Raw genomic sequence first — 13,520 nt, forward strand, 5'->3', positions numbered from 1 at the left:
GAGTAAATTTATAGACCGCGAAGGCAAACCGGAAGCCAAAAATCACGCCTACAATGGACCCTAAAAAGTCACAAGACGCGCTTGCGAGAGGATCTTCTCCTAGTATTTACGTGGATATTTCTCGGAGTCCACAAGTCCAGGTTTTATCTATTTGGATTCCACACAAAAGTATTGAATGAGTCACGATAACTTCATGGATTAGGAAGCACTCATGCATGTTCAAATTCACCTAGTCAAGTTAAACGCAATTGGAAAATGAATTGGCTATTTGAACATTTACTAGAATTAGCTCAAGATATGAAAATTGGTCACTGGTACGTTCAATGGAATGAATGAAAAGAACATAAGGTGTCTATGCATTTTTAGGACCTTATCAGTAAGTTTCCTTTTGTGCATTCAAAAGTGACGAGCCTAGGACATCTGTTGCCTCATTACAAGGTTGAAATTATTGAGGTACACATTTTTACTAGGCATGGAAAGATTAATGGCATGTCACATTTTTAGATAAATCTTCTTGGTAATGATTCATTAAGGAAGTCGTTATCACCCGTAGGAAATAGCAAATCATGGAAATAATTCTAGGGGCTTCATTAAATAGGTTAACTCTAGCTTCAATTGGCATGAATCTCATTTAACTACGTGTAGTTAAGAAAGGATTGCATGTTGCACATTCATCATACGTAAGAACTTCATTCATCAAGAGATGTAGTTAGGGAAAGGTTGCATGGTTCATTAAGCATGAAATCTTAAAAAGCTTAGAAAAAGAATTGTGAGCATGATTCGTGAATGCAAGTCCTAGTTGGATCAACGGAAGTTAGGCCGAAATTTAACATGCCTTTTGACCTTAACAAGAAAAGTTAGGGATTGAGTCATACGTAGATGCAATGAATCGTGTGCTTACGTAAATTGTGACCAAATGCAGCTAGTTTTTCCCTTTTAGATCAAGTAAACATCTCTAGGAATGGTTCGTCCTTATCGCAAGACAAGTAAGCTCGAATACCTAAATCACTTAAACCGCAAAGTATTTGCATAGGATGGTTCAATCGATACAATAAATACTCCAAGTGCTAACTAGAGTTTAGCACGTTAAGGACTTGACCTAGTTTCACACTTGTTGCCAAGTCGAAACCATCATACCCCAAAGGTCCTACCCACATTCACGGAATGTAGGGACAATTGGACAGGCTTGCAAGAAACGATCTAAGGTTTCTATCCTAAGGGTCACTCGTTCAAATGATGAAACCCGGATTGAGTTGGAATTCCTAGGACCGTGGCCTAATATAATTAGGAATGGGTTGGGTAAGAAGACACCCTAAACCCTGCTTCTCGGCTGGAGGTAATTCCGTGACCAGAAAACGCCATTCAATGGGTGAAATGATCCCGTGGAATAGATGCAACACATGTGCAAAAAGTTGCAACATCGCATAGACTTGTGATTTGTTCACAAGAGAGTTTTGCCATTTCTTGAAATGAGGTTGGCAAGTTATTGCGCAAATTTAACTTACAAGAAGATGAGTAATCATCTTGTTACATCACCTTTCTTGGGGAATAATTGCCAAGAAAAAGGAGAGTTAGGTATTTGCCTGGAAGCAAATGACCAATCAATAAATTGAAGCGACATGGTCGCCAGGACTTACTATTAATAAAACCTAAGGTATTGGTTAAGTTGGGTTAACAGGGTATGGCCCTAACCCAAGGACAAAAGGTGAACAAACAAACCCTTGGGGATCTTGCCAAGTCGCAATTTGATCCCAGATCGAATGCTGGATGCATTCGGAGAGAAAGATTCACTTTTTAACAGTTGGCCAAATAAACGACCACTGAAATTGATTGTGCTTGTAATAGTTTAGAAAGCACTGTTTGCATTGTCTGCTCAAGGAACTAAAGGATGAAAAGATATATAAATGCTTCAGGTTGAAGGCCTGAAGGGAGGGGCAGCTTCAGTTACCCCCGACTGCCTGCCTGACCCTAACCAAGGGGGTTGTTGACCGCGCCGGGAACGTGGACCGAACCCGCCGCGAGAGGTCTTTCCATTGAGCCCTACTTGGAGTAGGAGGACGCTTGGGTGCCAGGGGGGGCTCTGGCCGTAAATCCTCGCCTTCCGGGTCCTGCACAAGAGGCTAACGTGACTCGGGATTGGATCTCGAGGCCCGCATACTAGTCTACGGGCAGAAGCTTGGAATAGTGATCCCTGGTGGATTACTGGATAGCCTTCGGGCGGACTATGGACAAGCCTATGGGCGGAACTCCTTGTATTTCAAAGATAAAAAGATGAAATGATAATAAAGAAGTTGTTTGATATTGTTTTTCTATGTCACGTGATAAGATTACGTGAAGGAACCAGTGCTTAACAGGGTTAATTAAAGAAGCTGGTTGTTATATGTCAAATTAATGTGTTAGATAATTACATAACTAAAACAAACTGAGGAAAGTGCGGAGGATGGGCCATGGGTCCGTCCTACGGTTGGGTGGTCCCGGTTAGCTGGGAACTTTTCTCAAAAATCTCGAAGAGCAGCGGGAGGTTCATCGAAAGCAATGACCTAGAATTATGTTTTACCCAATTTACGCTGTTTTAGGGGAACGGAATGGGACTATGCCTTATGGCAGAGAGGTTGAGTTTTGCATCCCTCTCGTTCCCATTCTCCTTGAACCAAGTGCAGCGTGAATCCGCTTCGGACCTGGCATTTCTGCGTAAAGTAGTTCGCTCGGGTTTTGTGCTAGTTGCTGCTAGCTAATGACCAAACAAGAAAACTCAAATTCAGGTCGATCCTAAGTGGGAACGGCCAGGATACTTCCGCTACGTGGCAGACACGGGAAGACCTAGATTGCAAAACCCGTAACATTCCATGGGAGTGCCGAGCGGAGTTTTCTAGACATCCTTTCCGATGGACTGCTAAGACGTGTCCTGGATGATTCTAGTGGACACGTTACAGTCCACCTATTCTCTTGAGGACACGTCTTAGCAGTCCATCAGAAAGGATGTCTAGAAAGCTCCGCCCGGCACTCCCATGAAATGTTACGGGTTTTGCGATCTAGGACTCTCCACGTCTGCCATGTAGCGAAAGTAATCCGGCCGTTCCCACTTAGGACCGACCTGAATTAGGGTTTTCCCTATTGGTCATTTCCTAACGGCAACCAGCGTCAAACCCAAGCAAACTACTTTATGCAGAAACACCAGGTCCGAAGCAAAGTCACGCTGCACTTGGTTCAAGGAGAATGGGAAATGAGAGGGATGTGAAGCTCAACCTCTCTGCCATAAGGCATAGTCCCATTCCACTCCCCTAAAACAACGTAAATCGGGATCATTTATAATCTAAACTCTAGGTCAGCGCCCTTTCTCTGTTTGTATCCTTTGAACGATCTTCTTGCTGTCCATCATGATTGAGAAAAGTTTCCGGCCAACCGGAACCACCCATCTGTAGGACGGACCTATGGCCACATCCTCCGCACTTTCCTCAGGTTGTTTTAGTTATTTAATTACCTAACACATTTAGTTGTACATGTAACAATCAACTTCCTTAATTAGCCCGTTAGACACTGGTTCCTTCACGTAATCATAGCACTTGACATAGAAAAGCAATGTCAAACAAGTTCCTTTTCAACAAGTTATCATATGTATCTTTGAAATACATAAAGTCCAACCCTTAGGCTTATCCATAATCCGCTCGAAGGTTATCCAGCAATCCACATGGATCACTAATCCAAGATTCCGCCCGTAGACTAGTATGCGGACCTCGAGATTAAATCCCGAGTCACGTTAGCCTCTTGTGCAGGGCCCAGAAGGAGAGGGATTTACAGCCAGATCCCCCCTAGCACCCAAGCGTCCTCCTGCTCAAGTAGCACTCAACGGAGAGACCTCTCGTGGCGGGTTCGGTCCACCTTCCCGGCGCGGTTAACAACCCCCTTGGTTAGGGTCAGGCAGGCAGTCGGGGGTAACTGAAGCGCCTCTCCCTTCAGGCCTTCAATCTGAAGCATTAGATATCCATTTATCCTTTAATTCCTTGAGCAAACAAAGCAAAACAGTGCTCTTAAAATTGTTACAAGAATAAACAATTCCATTGGTCATTATTTTTGGCCAACTGCTAAGGAGTGAATCCTTCTTTTCGAATGCATCGAGCACTCGATCTTGGATCAATTGCGACTTGGCAAGATCCCCAACCGTTTATTTGTTAACTCTATATCCTAGATTTGGGATCGTACCCTATTAACCCGACTTAATCAATACCTTAAGTTCATATGTTATTCCAATTTATTGATTGGTCTTTTGCTTCATGCAAATATCTAATCCCCGTATCTTGGTTGCTTTACCCAAGAAAGGTACTATATCAGGGTGATTATTCATCCTCTTGCAAGATAACTTGCATAAGAATCTGTCAACCTCATTCCGAGGAATTGGCCATTCCCTTGTGATCCAATCACAAGATCATGTGACTCTGCAACTTGTTGCCAAATGTCGCACCTAATCTGTGGGACTATTCTACCCATCAACGGCATCTTCTAATCACGGTATCTCGGTTAGATATGACAATCCCTTCCTGATTGTAATAGGCCGACATTGTCGGTCCTAGGGTTTCGAGTTTCATTTTTTTAGCGAGAGATCCTTAGGAAAAACCCTAGATCACTTCTCGCAGGTATGTTCCAATGTCCCTATATTCCGTGAATGTGGGCAAGTCTTTGGGGTATAGAAGTTTTAGCTTTGGTAATACGAGCGACTAGATAATGTCCTCAACGCACTAACCCTAGTTAGCTCTTTGGGATATGTTACATTGAATTAACCCATCCTAAACGAGTACCTTGCGGTTTTAGGTATTTAGGTTTAACCCTATTTAACTTGTCTATTCTTGAAGATAATTATGCTACCATTTTCGTAACCACATTATTCATTGTCTACGTGTAAGTTGATTTACAACCCTAACTTTAGCCTAATTCCAATTGATCATCCTATAACATGCAAACAAAATTCATGCTAAAACATGCAGCCTTTTTCTACTTTCATTTCCGAATGAATTTGTTGTATGCAGAACTTACACCATCTTTCGTTGATTTTGAGTTTTTAGACCACTTGGCTCGAGTTAAATCTTCTTCATGCAGTCCTAGAAATTTGCTACAATTGCTAATAACTTTTTTTAAGAATCTTTTCGAAAAAGATGTTCAATAATGTGATATGCGATTTATTCCTTCCATGCTGAAGTGTACTATCATAATTCGATTTTGTAAAGGTGGGCATTAATTAATCTAGTTAATGCATAAAACCTACTTGCTATACATGCATAGAAATCTTTATGCTTGATTTTTTTTGTTGTTCATTTTATTAAAAAATACTAATGACCAAATTTCTCCATCGTGAGCTATCTCTTTTAAATTAGTCAAAGTATTTAAGATGAAAAATGCATCCTATCTCCAAAAATCATCCACGTACGATTGAATTATAATGACGTAAAATAAAAATGGATGTTAGGAGACGATCCTCCTGCGGTTGCGCCTTGTGCTTTCTTAGGAGCCATCGCGAATGCGGCCTTTCCGTCTTGGATGCGGTTTTGCGAAACTCCCTTTGTAATTCCACTGCCCTTTATGAATGTTATTTCCTTCCTTTCATAAAATCTCTGGTGCAAATTGTATACATGGAAAGGGTTTAGCACTCGGGCTAATTGGGAGATTGAAGGAAATCCAAGGGGACAAGCTTAATGAGCCTTTTTAAAGTCCTCGGATAGGACCCATGGGAAAGGGGGTACTAACTGGACTTTTAAGGGATTGGAAAAGAGCCAAAGGGTATAAAAGTCCTAAAAAAGGGATATCTCTGTGGAGGGGGAAAGAAACCCATGCAAAAGGGTTTAAAATCCCGGGAAGGGGGGTAGGAAAATCTTTTGAGATTAAGGCTTATTAAAGCGGGGGTAGTTTCTAGGATGCCCTAGGTGGGTAAAAAGGGTGAAAAAGGGGGGGAAAGGAAGGGGTGTATAACACCTTTGAAGGGATATTTTATGTGGGGGGGAGAAAGGGTTTTACCAAGCCCACGTGAAGAAGAAGCCTACAAGGACAATCGGGGGGGGGGGGGGGGGGGGAGGAGGGGGGTGTAATATGAAAGGGCTTAAATAGGCCACATGAAGGGGGGCTTCTTAGAAGGCTATAGAAGCTTCCTAAGAAGCTTCTGACGCCTCTTGGTAGAGTCATGGAAGCCCCACGTGGTGAGAGAGAAGGCGTCGGCGAGACTGACAGATGGCAGTGACCTCCTCCCCTCCAACCACGACAGCTCCTCGAGTCAACGGAATGATGGCATTTCTTCTCCCGCTCGACAGCAGTGCTTCGACGATAGCGTCAGAAATCTCTCCCTCTCGTCCCTCCCCCACGTGTCAATACGCATGGGTTCTCCCCCCTGCAAGCTCCAGCAAGGAGCTTAGTGGCTCTTGCTAAACCCTTCTCCTCCAACATGAGAGTCAGCTGGAGGAGAGAGGGATTATTTTTAAAAAAATTTGCCTTTAATCAATTATCCTCATGACTTATAGAGGCAGTTCACGCGTGTTTTTAGAAGATCAAAATATTACATGGCACGAGTGTGATCTCGGTGATATCCTTTCATAGCCGCAAAGGGTTCATGAAATGCATTTGAAAAGCCTGTTTGTGCACAAGCACGTTGCTGATTTGAAAATAATGTTTGAGCTCTTTAGAATCATTCACTTTGCATGTGCATGATGATCATGGTATCTGAATAAAAATCCTGGATGCATAGCACTTGTTTTCAATGACAATGACCCACGTTTGAGTGTGGTAAGGCATCCTAAGCTGTAGGATAGACGTTGGTTCTTGTGGGATTATTTGGAAAGGAAACATGGTATATCTCCTGGAGAAGTTTGAAATGAAGAGTGGAGTTTGTTCGTTTGTTTTATATGTTGAGCAATGCATCAAGGGGCCAATCCCTGTGATGTAGGAGAGCTGCAGTGGGGCCATGGAGTTTCTACCGAGAGGTTGCCTCCCATATATGTGATTATTGTGGTATTTATTGCCAATGTGTAAGGGTTCTCCCTCTGTGGAGTTTGTAAAAAGGGAAACGTTGGACTACAAAACTATAAAACTATAAACGCATAGATTAGGATTTAGGGCAGTTTGTCCTTTAGCAACAGATCGATGCTCCTGGTCCGTGAGGCCGTGAGGGTGTGTTTGTTTGTTATGAGCATGAGGTCCAGCTAATGCCATGGCCAGTGCCGGCCCATTTTAGATCCCATCAGTGGTGCGTCTGTCGAGAGCTGCCAACAAGTGGTGGTTCTCGAATCTAGAGTTTTTAGGGACCAAAAAGTTGGTTTATGTCCTCTGACAAGGACCTCAAGTCGAAATACAAAAAGCTGAATGTGCTGAGAGTGCTAGACAGCAGTTGGAGATTGTAAGTCGCTATTCTCCTCAAAGGAGTAGCTTGATACGCAAAGAGGTAGTGGTCTTAGTAACCCAACTGCTACACATAGTTCTTTAGGTGCAGGAGGAAGTGCAAGTTCTTCCTCTCTTCCACCACGTCAACCCACTTCAAGTGGGGATGTGATTCCATCAGTCCAAACCCCTATTGTTAATCCGATTGTCGTCATGGCACAACCCATTGCAATTCCTACAGGGACGCTGGATCTGCCAGCTTTAGGAGTACCTTTGCCCATCTTTAATGGGTTAGCCAAAAAAGATGTAGAGTTTCACATTTGTGAATTCCAAAGATTAATATTTAATTACCACATCCAAGATGAAGGACATCTCATGATGTTCTTTAACATGACATTAAAAGGAACAGCTGTAGTATGGTATCATAGCATAGAGACTGGAACCATAACCACCATTGACCAATTTTATGCAGCTTTTTGAGGAGAATATGTGCCTACAAGAGGTGGCCAATACTGGTTGCATGTCTTGAATGTAACATGCCAAGATCCCCATGAGAATGTGAAAGCCTATGCCAAGAAGCTTAAGGAAGTGTTTCATAAGTTACAAACTTGCATTCCTATTTCGTCAGCTGCCCAATTGCAATACTTCTTGCATGGATTGGATTTCAATATTCAGATACAATTGAGCAGTGTGGCTTTGGCTGATATAGACACCGCCATCACGCGGGCAGAAGGAGTAGAGTCACGATTACAAACAGCTTACTCCTCTCAAATAAATCTTAATGCGGTATTAGTACCTGGAGGCAATTTACCATTGATAAATGGAAGTCAAGGAATGCCTATGAATAACCCTAATGGGAGAGGAAGCATGCTTCAAAATATACCTTTGCTGCCAGTTCCTCCCAGTGTGACTATGCCTATGGCTAGTCAGTTGGCTCCATCAAATGTTGGAGGCCAAGTTTCAAACCCTAATGTTGTTCCTGTGAGTCAACAACCAATGCCCAATCAAATTGTTAGGCCAATGGAATGATGGATAGACAATCAAGGCTATGAGTCGAGAGCATCGAATGTCCTTGGCAAAGTTAAGGATATGATGAAGCACTACACCGACATGATTTCTAAACAATATCGGTAAATAGCTGTTGATGTCAATTTCTTGAAGAAGCAGTAGAATCTGATAGGGAGTCGACGCCCTGAAGAGGGTGGACCCTCAAGATTCAGCTGTAAAGTGGTGTGGCAGACAACATTTTCCTAGAAATTGTCCAAATGTTAAATGTGATATTTGTGGGAACTCGGGCCATTTAGTCGCTACATGTTGGAGTAAGATTAGTTCCCTCCAACAAGGGAGTAAATAACCAAGTCCAGTTAATCATAGAGCGCAAGGTAATAACCTCTAGAAAAATAAAGGACCAAGACAAATACTGCAAAGGGGAAAGACCACTATAGAAGAGTTGCCACAAGGCAATGGAGTTAGCCTCATTGAGGCTGTACACGTCAATGGTGCTGAAACCTCTAACCTAAGAGCAGTGACAAGAGGCCAAAAGGCTAAAGAGATTGACAAAGATAATGCAAAATCGGTCGAGGGAAACCCTAAGCAAGGGATAAGGGGATGCAAGTCCTAAATCCTAGTGTGGAAGGGGGACCTCTAAGGCCAATTGATAGAAAAATCGATCCTAAGAAGGATGAGAAAGTGCCAAGAAAGAAGGCAAGAGCTAAAAGAGAAGCACCAAAGCCGATCCCGAGACCAAAAGAAAGAATGGTTTGGTGAGAAAAAAGAGCGTTGGCTACCTATCATGATTTTGATTTAGCAAGTTCTCTTTGCGAAGTCAAACCGGATGTAAACCTCTTACAATTGATTCAATTATCCCCAGGAGTACGCAAGGTATTCAAGAAGATCCTGCATATTGGGTATATTGTAGAACCTTTGGGCATAGCACGAGTAGGGGAAGATTGTTTTGATCATGCTGAAAAGAATTGCCCTAGGGTTCCAACATATGTGGATGGAATATTAGTGGAGCATGCTATCGTAGACACTAGGTCCTCCGTCAATATCATGAGTTCAGAGTTGATGGAGAGTTTGGGTCTAGGCATCCAAAAAGATAGCTCCACCCTTCTTCGAATGGCTGATGATAGTCTAAGACAACCAAAAGGTTACGTTACTAGAGTCCATGTTACAGTTGCAAGTGTAGAATGCTTCTTGGACTTTAGGGTGATAAGATTTGCAGGAGGTCCTAGCTATCGAGTCTTGCTAGGTAGGCCTTGGATCTTACGAACAAACTGTCAAGTCGATATACCCGCCGATCGCGTGGTTCTAGGTAGAGGTGCTAATCGAGTAATAGTTGATGCTTACCCTGAGTCTCCTCAGAGTGAGAGAGCTCCTTTATCCTCTACTGAATTAGAAATAGTAGATGATCCATCTGGTAGTGAGACATCATCCATTGATGAATCTAAAGAGGGGTCCACTACAGAGGATATTTATCAGATAACTCTGAATGAGCCGATAGAGCCGCAAGATAGGATAAGAGACGTGGATGTGATTGAGTTGGACCTTGGCACGCCAAAGGATTCACGGCCAATTAAATTAGGTTCCATGCTTAGTTCAGCAAAAGGGAGGACTATGTGTCCTTGATTCAAGAATTCCGTGATATTTTTGCTTGGAGTTATGATGAGGTGAGAGGCATTTCTCCCAGCCTAGCTGTTCATACTATTCCTGTGAAAGAAGGCAGTCGTCCTGTGCGTCAGAAGGTAAGACATATGCCTTTTGAATTGAGGGACAGGCATTTTGAGGAGTTACAAAAGTTACGGAAAGCTGGTTTAATCTTCACTGTACAACACACAGAATGGTGTTCACAAGTTCTTATCAGGAAGAAGAAAAATAACCAGATCCAACTATGTGTAGATTTTAGAGAGCTGAATAAGCAGACGGTTAAGGATTACTACCCGTTGCCATTTATTGACCAGATTTTGAATCAATTAGCGGGTAGGGAAATATATTCATTTATGGATTGCTTTGCAGGATACAACCAGATGGCAATTGCAGAAGAGGACAAGTTGAAAACAACTTTCATTACTGTCTTAAATTAGTACTTTTGCGTACCATGTGATGGGTTTTGGATTGTGCAATGCAACTGAATCATGGCAACGAACAACAGACAAGACCTTGGATGACATCTCCCCAGATGAGTTAAAAGTATTTATCCATGACCTGGGGTAGCTACTGTAAGGGAAAGGATGTTGATTATTTTAAGAAAGTGCTTTGAGCGCTGTAGACACTTTTGTATTGCTCTTAACCCACGGAAGTGTGTATTTGGAGTGCCTTATGGGCTATTGCTAGGCCATGTGGTCAGTTCAGTAGGGATCGCAATTGACCCTGAAAAGATCAAGGTTATAGTCACTATGAGTCCACTACGCACTCCGAAAGAGGTACATAGCTTTCTGTCATTGATAGAACACCATATTGGGGAATATTGAAATTTCCCATAAGTTTGGGATACATGGTCAAATCTTTGGATTTGTCATAACTTGAACACTATAACTCTGAATCGAGCGCTCTACAGCTCAATAGATTCCATTTCTCAAGTGCTTTCCAATGATAGGTCACATCATATGGTTTTGAGAAACTTATGGGAATGTTTTTCAGGTGCCACCTTTTTAGTATTCAAAAAATGGAAATTGGGAGATTCCCAAACTCACTAATATTTTGTTATAGGGTACTATCGGAGGTTTATAAATGCCTTGGTAGAAAAGACGTTGCCACTAACAAATTTATTATCCTTTAGCTGTCTATTTGTATGGAGTGGCCCTTGTAAGGTAGCTTTCGAGGATGTGAAACAGGAGCTAGTAAAAGCACCAGTTTGAAAAGCATCTAAAAGAGGCAAGGTATTTTACATATTTTCAGCAGCCACCATGCATAGTATCAGCTGCTGCTGTTTAGCCCAAATCTAGGAGGAAAAGTGGTATCATCCGATAGCTTATGCTAGTAAAAAATTGGGCATATCAGAAATTAACTACACCTACATGGAGAAGTTGTGCCTTGCAATGGTTTTTGCGACTAAAAAATTCAGACACTACATCCTCTATGAGAAGGTATTTTTCTATACGAAGGCAGAAGGGCTTAGATTGCTTATGAACAAGCTACAACCGCCTGATCGTTTGGCAAAGTGGCTAATCACTTTGCAGGAGTTCGATTATGAGATTAAGAGTAAGCCACTGAGGTTGCACGATATTGTGGAATGCCTTGTGGATTTCGGGGAGCCGAAAGAGACTTTGGCTGAAGGAAGTGATATCGAAGAAATGTTTAAAATTGATACAGTGTCTATTCCATCTTGGTATGCTGCTATCATGCATTATCTATCAATAGGAGAGACTAGAGCTAGTTTATCAAAATCTAAAAAGAGGAAAATTAGACAACAAGCTTTGAAGTTTTCCTTGATCGCAGGAACACTATATCGGCAGGGTGTTGATGATATGTATCGCCGATGTGTGATGCCTCACGAGGTTCCTTTCATTCTGGAAGAGTGCCATGACTATGTGTGTGGAGGGCACTTCGCTGTGGACGGTTGACGGCACAGAAAGCTTTAAGAACTGGATATTGGTAGCCGTCCATCTTCCAAGATTTCTTTGAGTATGTTAAGAGACGTGATACCTATCAAAGACATAACAGCAGAGAGAATAGGAAATGCCCACTTATGCCTATTATGGCTATCCTTCCATTTGAAAAGTGGGGCATTGACTTTGTAGGTCCTATTACCCTGTCGTCTACTACCCAGAAGAGGGGAAAAATGAATTTTGAGTGCCGAAAATTAAGGAAAAATAAGAACCATGTTTGTGGATATATGGGGGGTTTGAAGTATGAGGTTTAGCCTCAGTTCAGCCCTACCTTTATGTTCTAGTGAGTTTTTATGGCTTTTTATACAATAAAAATGTGGAAAATGAACCCTAAACCTATGCACCATGAACAACCTCAACGGGTGAGGGGGTAGAGTGTATGAAAGGTGTTTAAATGCTGAATGAAATGATGAAAAGCTTGCTGGTTTTTATGCATACCATTTAGATCAATCGTTAATTTAAATTAAGAACCTAGTAGCACGAGGTCTTCTCGGTGCTAGGTTCATGCAACGCCGCATATAAGCAATAGTCGAAATCATTGAAATAAATGTTTTCCACATGTGCACAAATGCTGATTTTTCTGAATTGTTTGAGCACGTGGACATTCACAATTTGCATGAAGCATGAAATTTAAAGGGTATCAGACAATACCTCCTGTATGCATGGCAATTTCTTTCTAGAGGAACATGACCAACGTTGAGTGAGTAAGGTTGTTCTAAGCTGTAGGCTAGGCGTTGGGTCTAAGGGAAAGTAAAGTGAGGAAGCATGATATATCTCCTGGAAATAGGCGAATCATAAAAGAGAGAAGTTCATGTTCGTATGTGTTGTATATGTTTAGCGACCCATCGAGGGGCCAATCCCCAAAGTATAGGAGAGTCGCAGTGAGGTAGCGGCAGTCAACCATGAGAGGACCTCCTATGTTTGTACTTTGTGCTATTTGGCAATGGGTTGGGACTCCCTCTGAGGAGTGTTAATTGGGTTAGAGTTGTACTACGAGACGTGATACAAACACAAGATGTTTAGGAAGATGATGTATGTGTCATCCACGCTCCTGGCCGTGAGGCCGTGGGGTTGTTGAGCGCATGATAGAGGTCTAGCTAGTGCATGAGCCAATGCCAGCCCGTTTTAGGTCCCATCAATACTGTGTCTGCCGAGAGCCACTTAGAAGTGGCGGTCCTCAAATCCTGGTTGTCTAGGGACCAGTTAGCAGTTTATGCAAAAGGATACCAAGTTTGACCCTTTATTCATCGATAAGCATCGTCTAGCCGAAATCCAAAAGCAAGAGAGAGATGAAAGAGCTAGGCGATGTGCTGAAATTCTTAGGAGGTATTCCCCTAAGCCTAGCGGTGCTAAACCCTCACGAGGGAGTGGATCTAGTAGTCCTGGTGCCACAAGCAATAAGTTAGGAGAAGGTGGAAGCTCTAGTGCTCCCCTTTCTTCCATAAGGCAGTCTACATCAAGTGTAGGAGGTGTAACCTCACCCTCCCCTATTCCTAGTGCAAATCCAATTTTCGGCATGGCGTAGCCCATTGCAATTCCTGTAGGAACGACGGATTTTCC

The sequence above is a fragment of the Lygodium microphyllum genome, chromosome 27, assembly GCF_053477565.2.
Source record: "Lygodium microphyllum isolate KBCC chromosome 27, Lygodium_microphyllum_v1.1.10, whole genome shotgun sequence".
NCBI classification, from domain to species: Eukaryota; Viridiplantae; Streptophyta; class Polypodiopsida; order Schizaeales; family Lygodiaceae; genus Lygodium; species Lygodium microphyllum.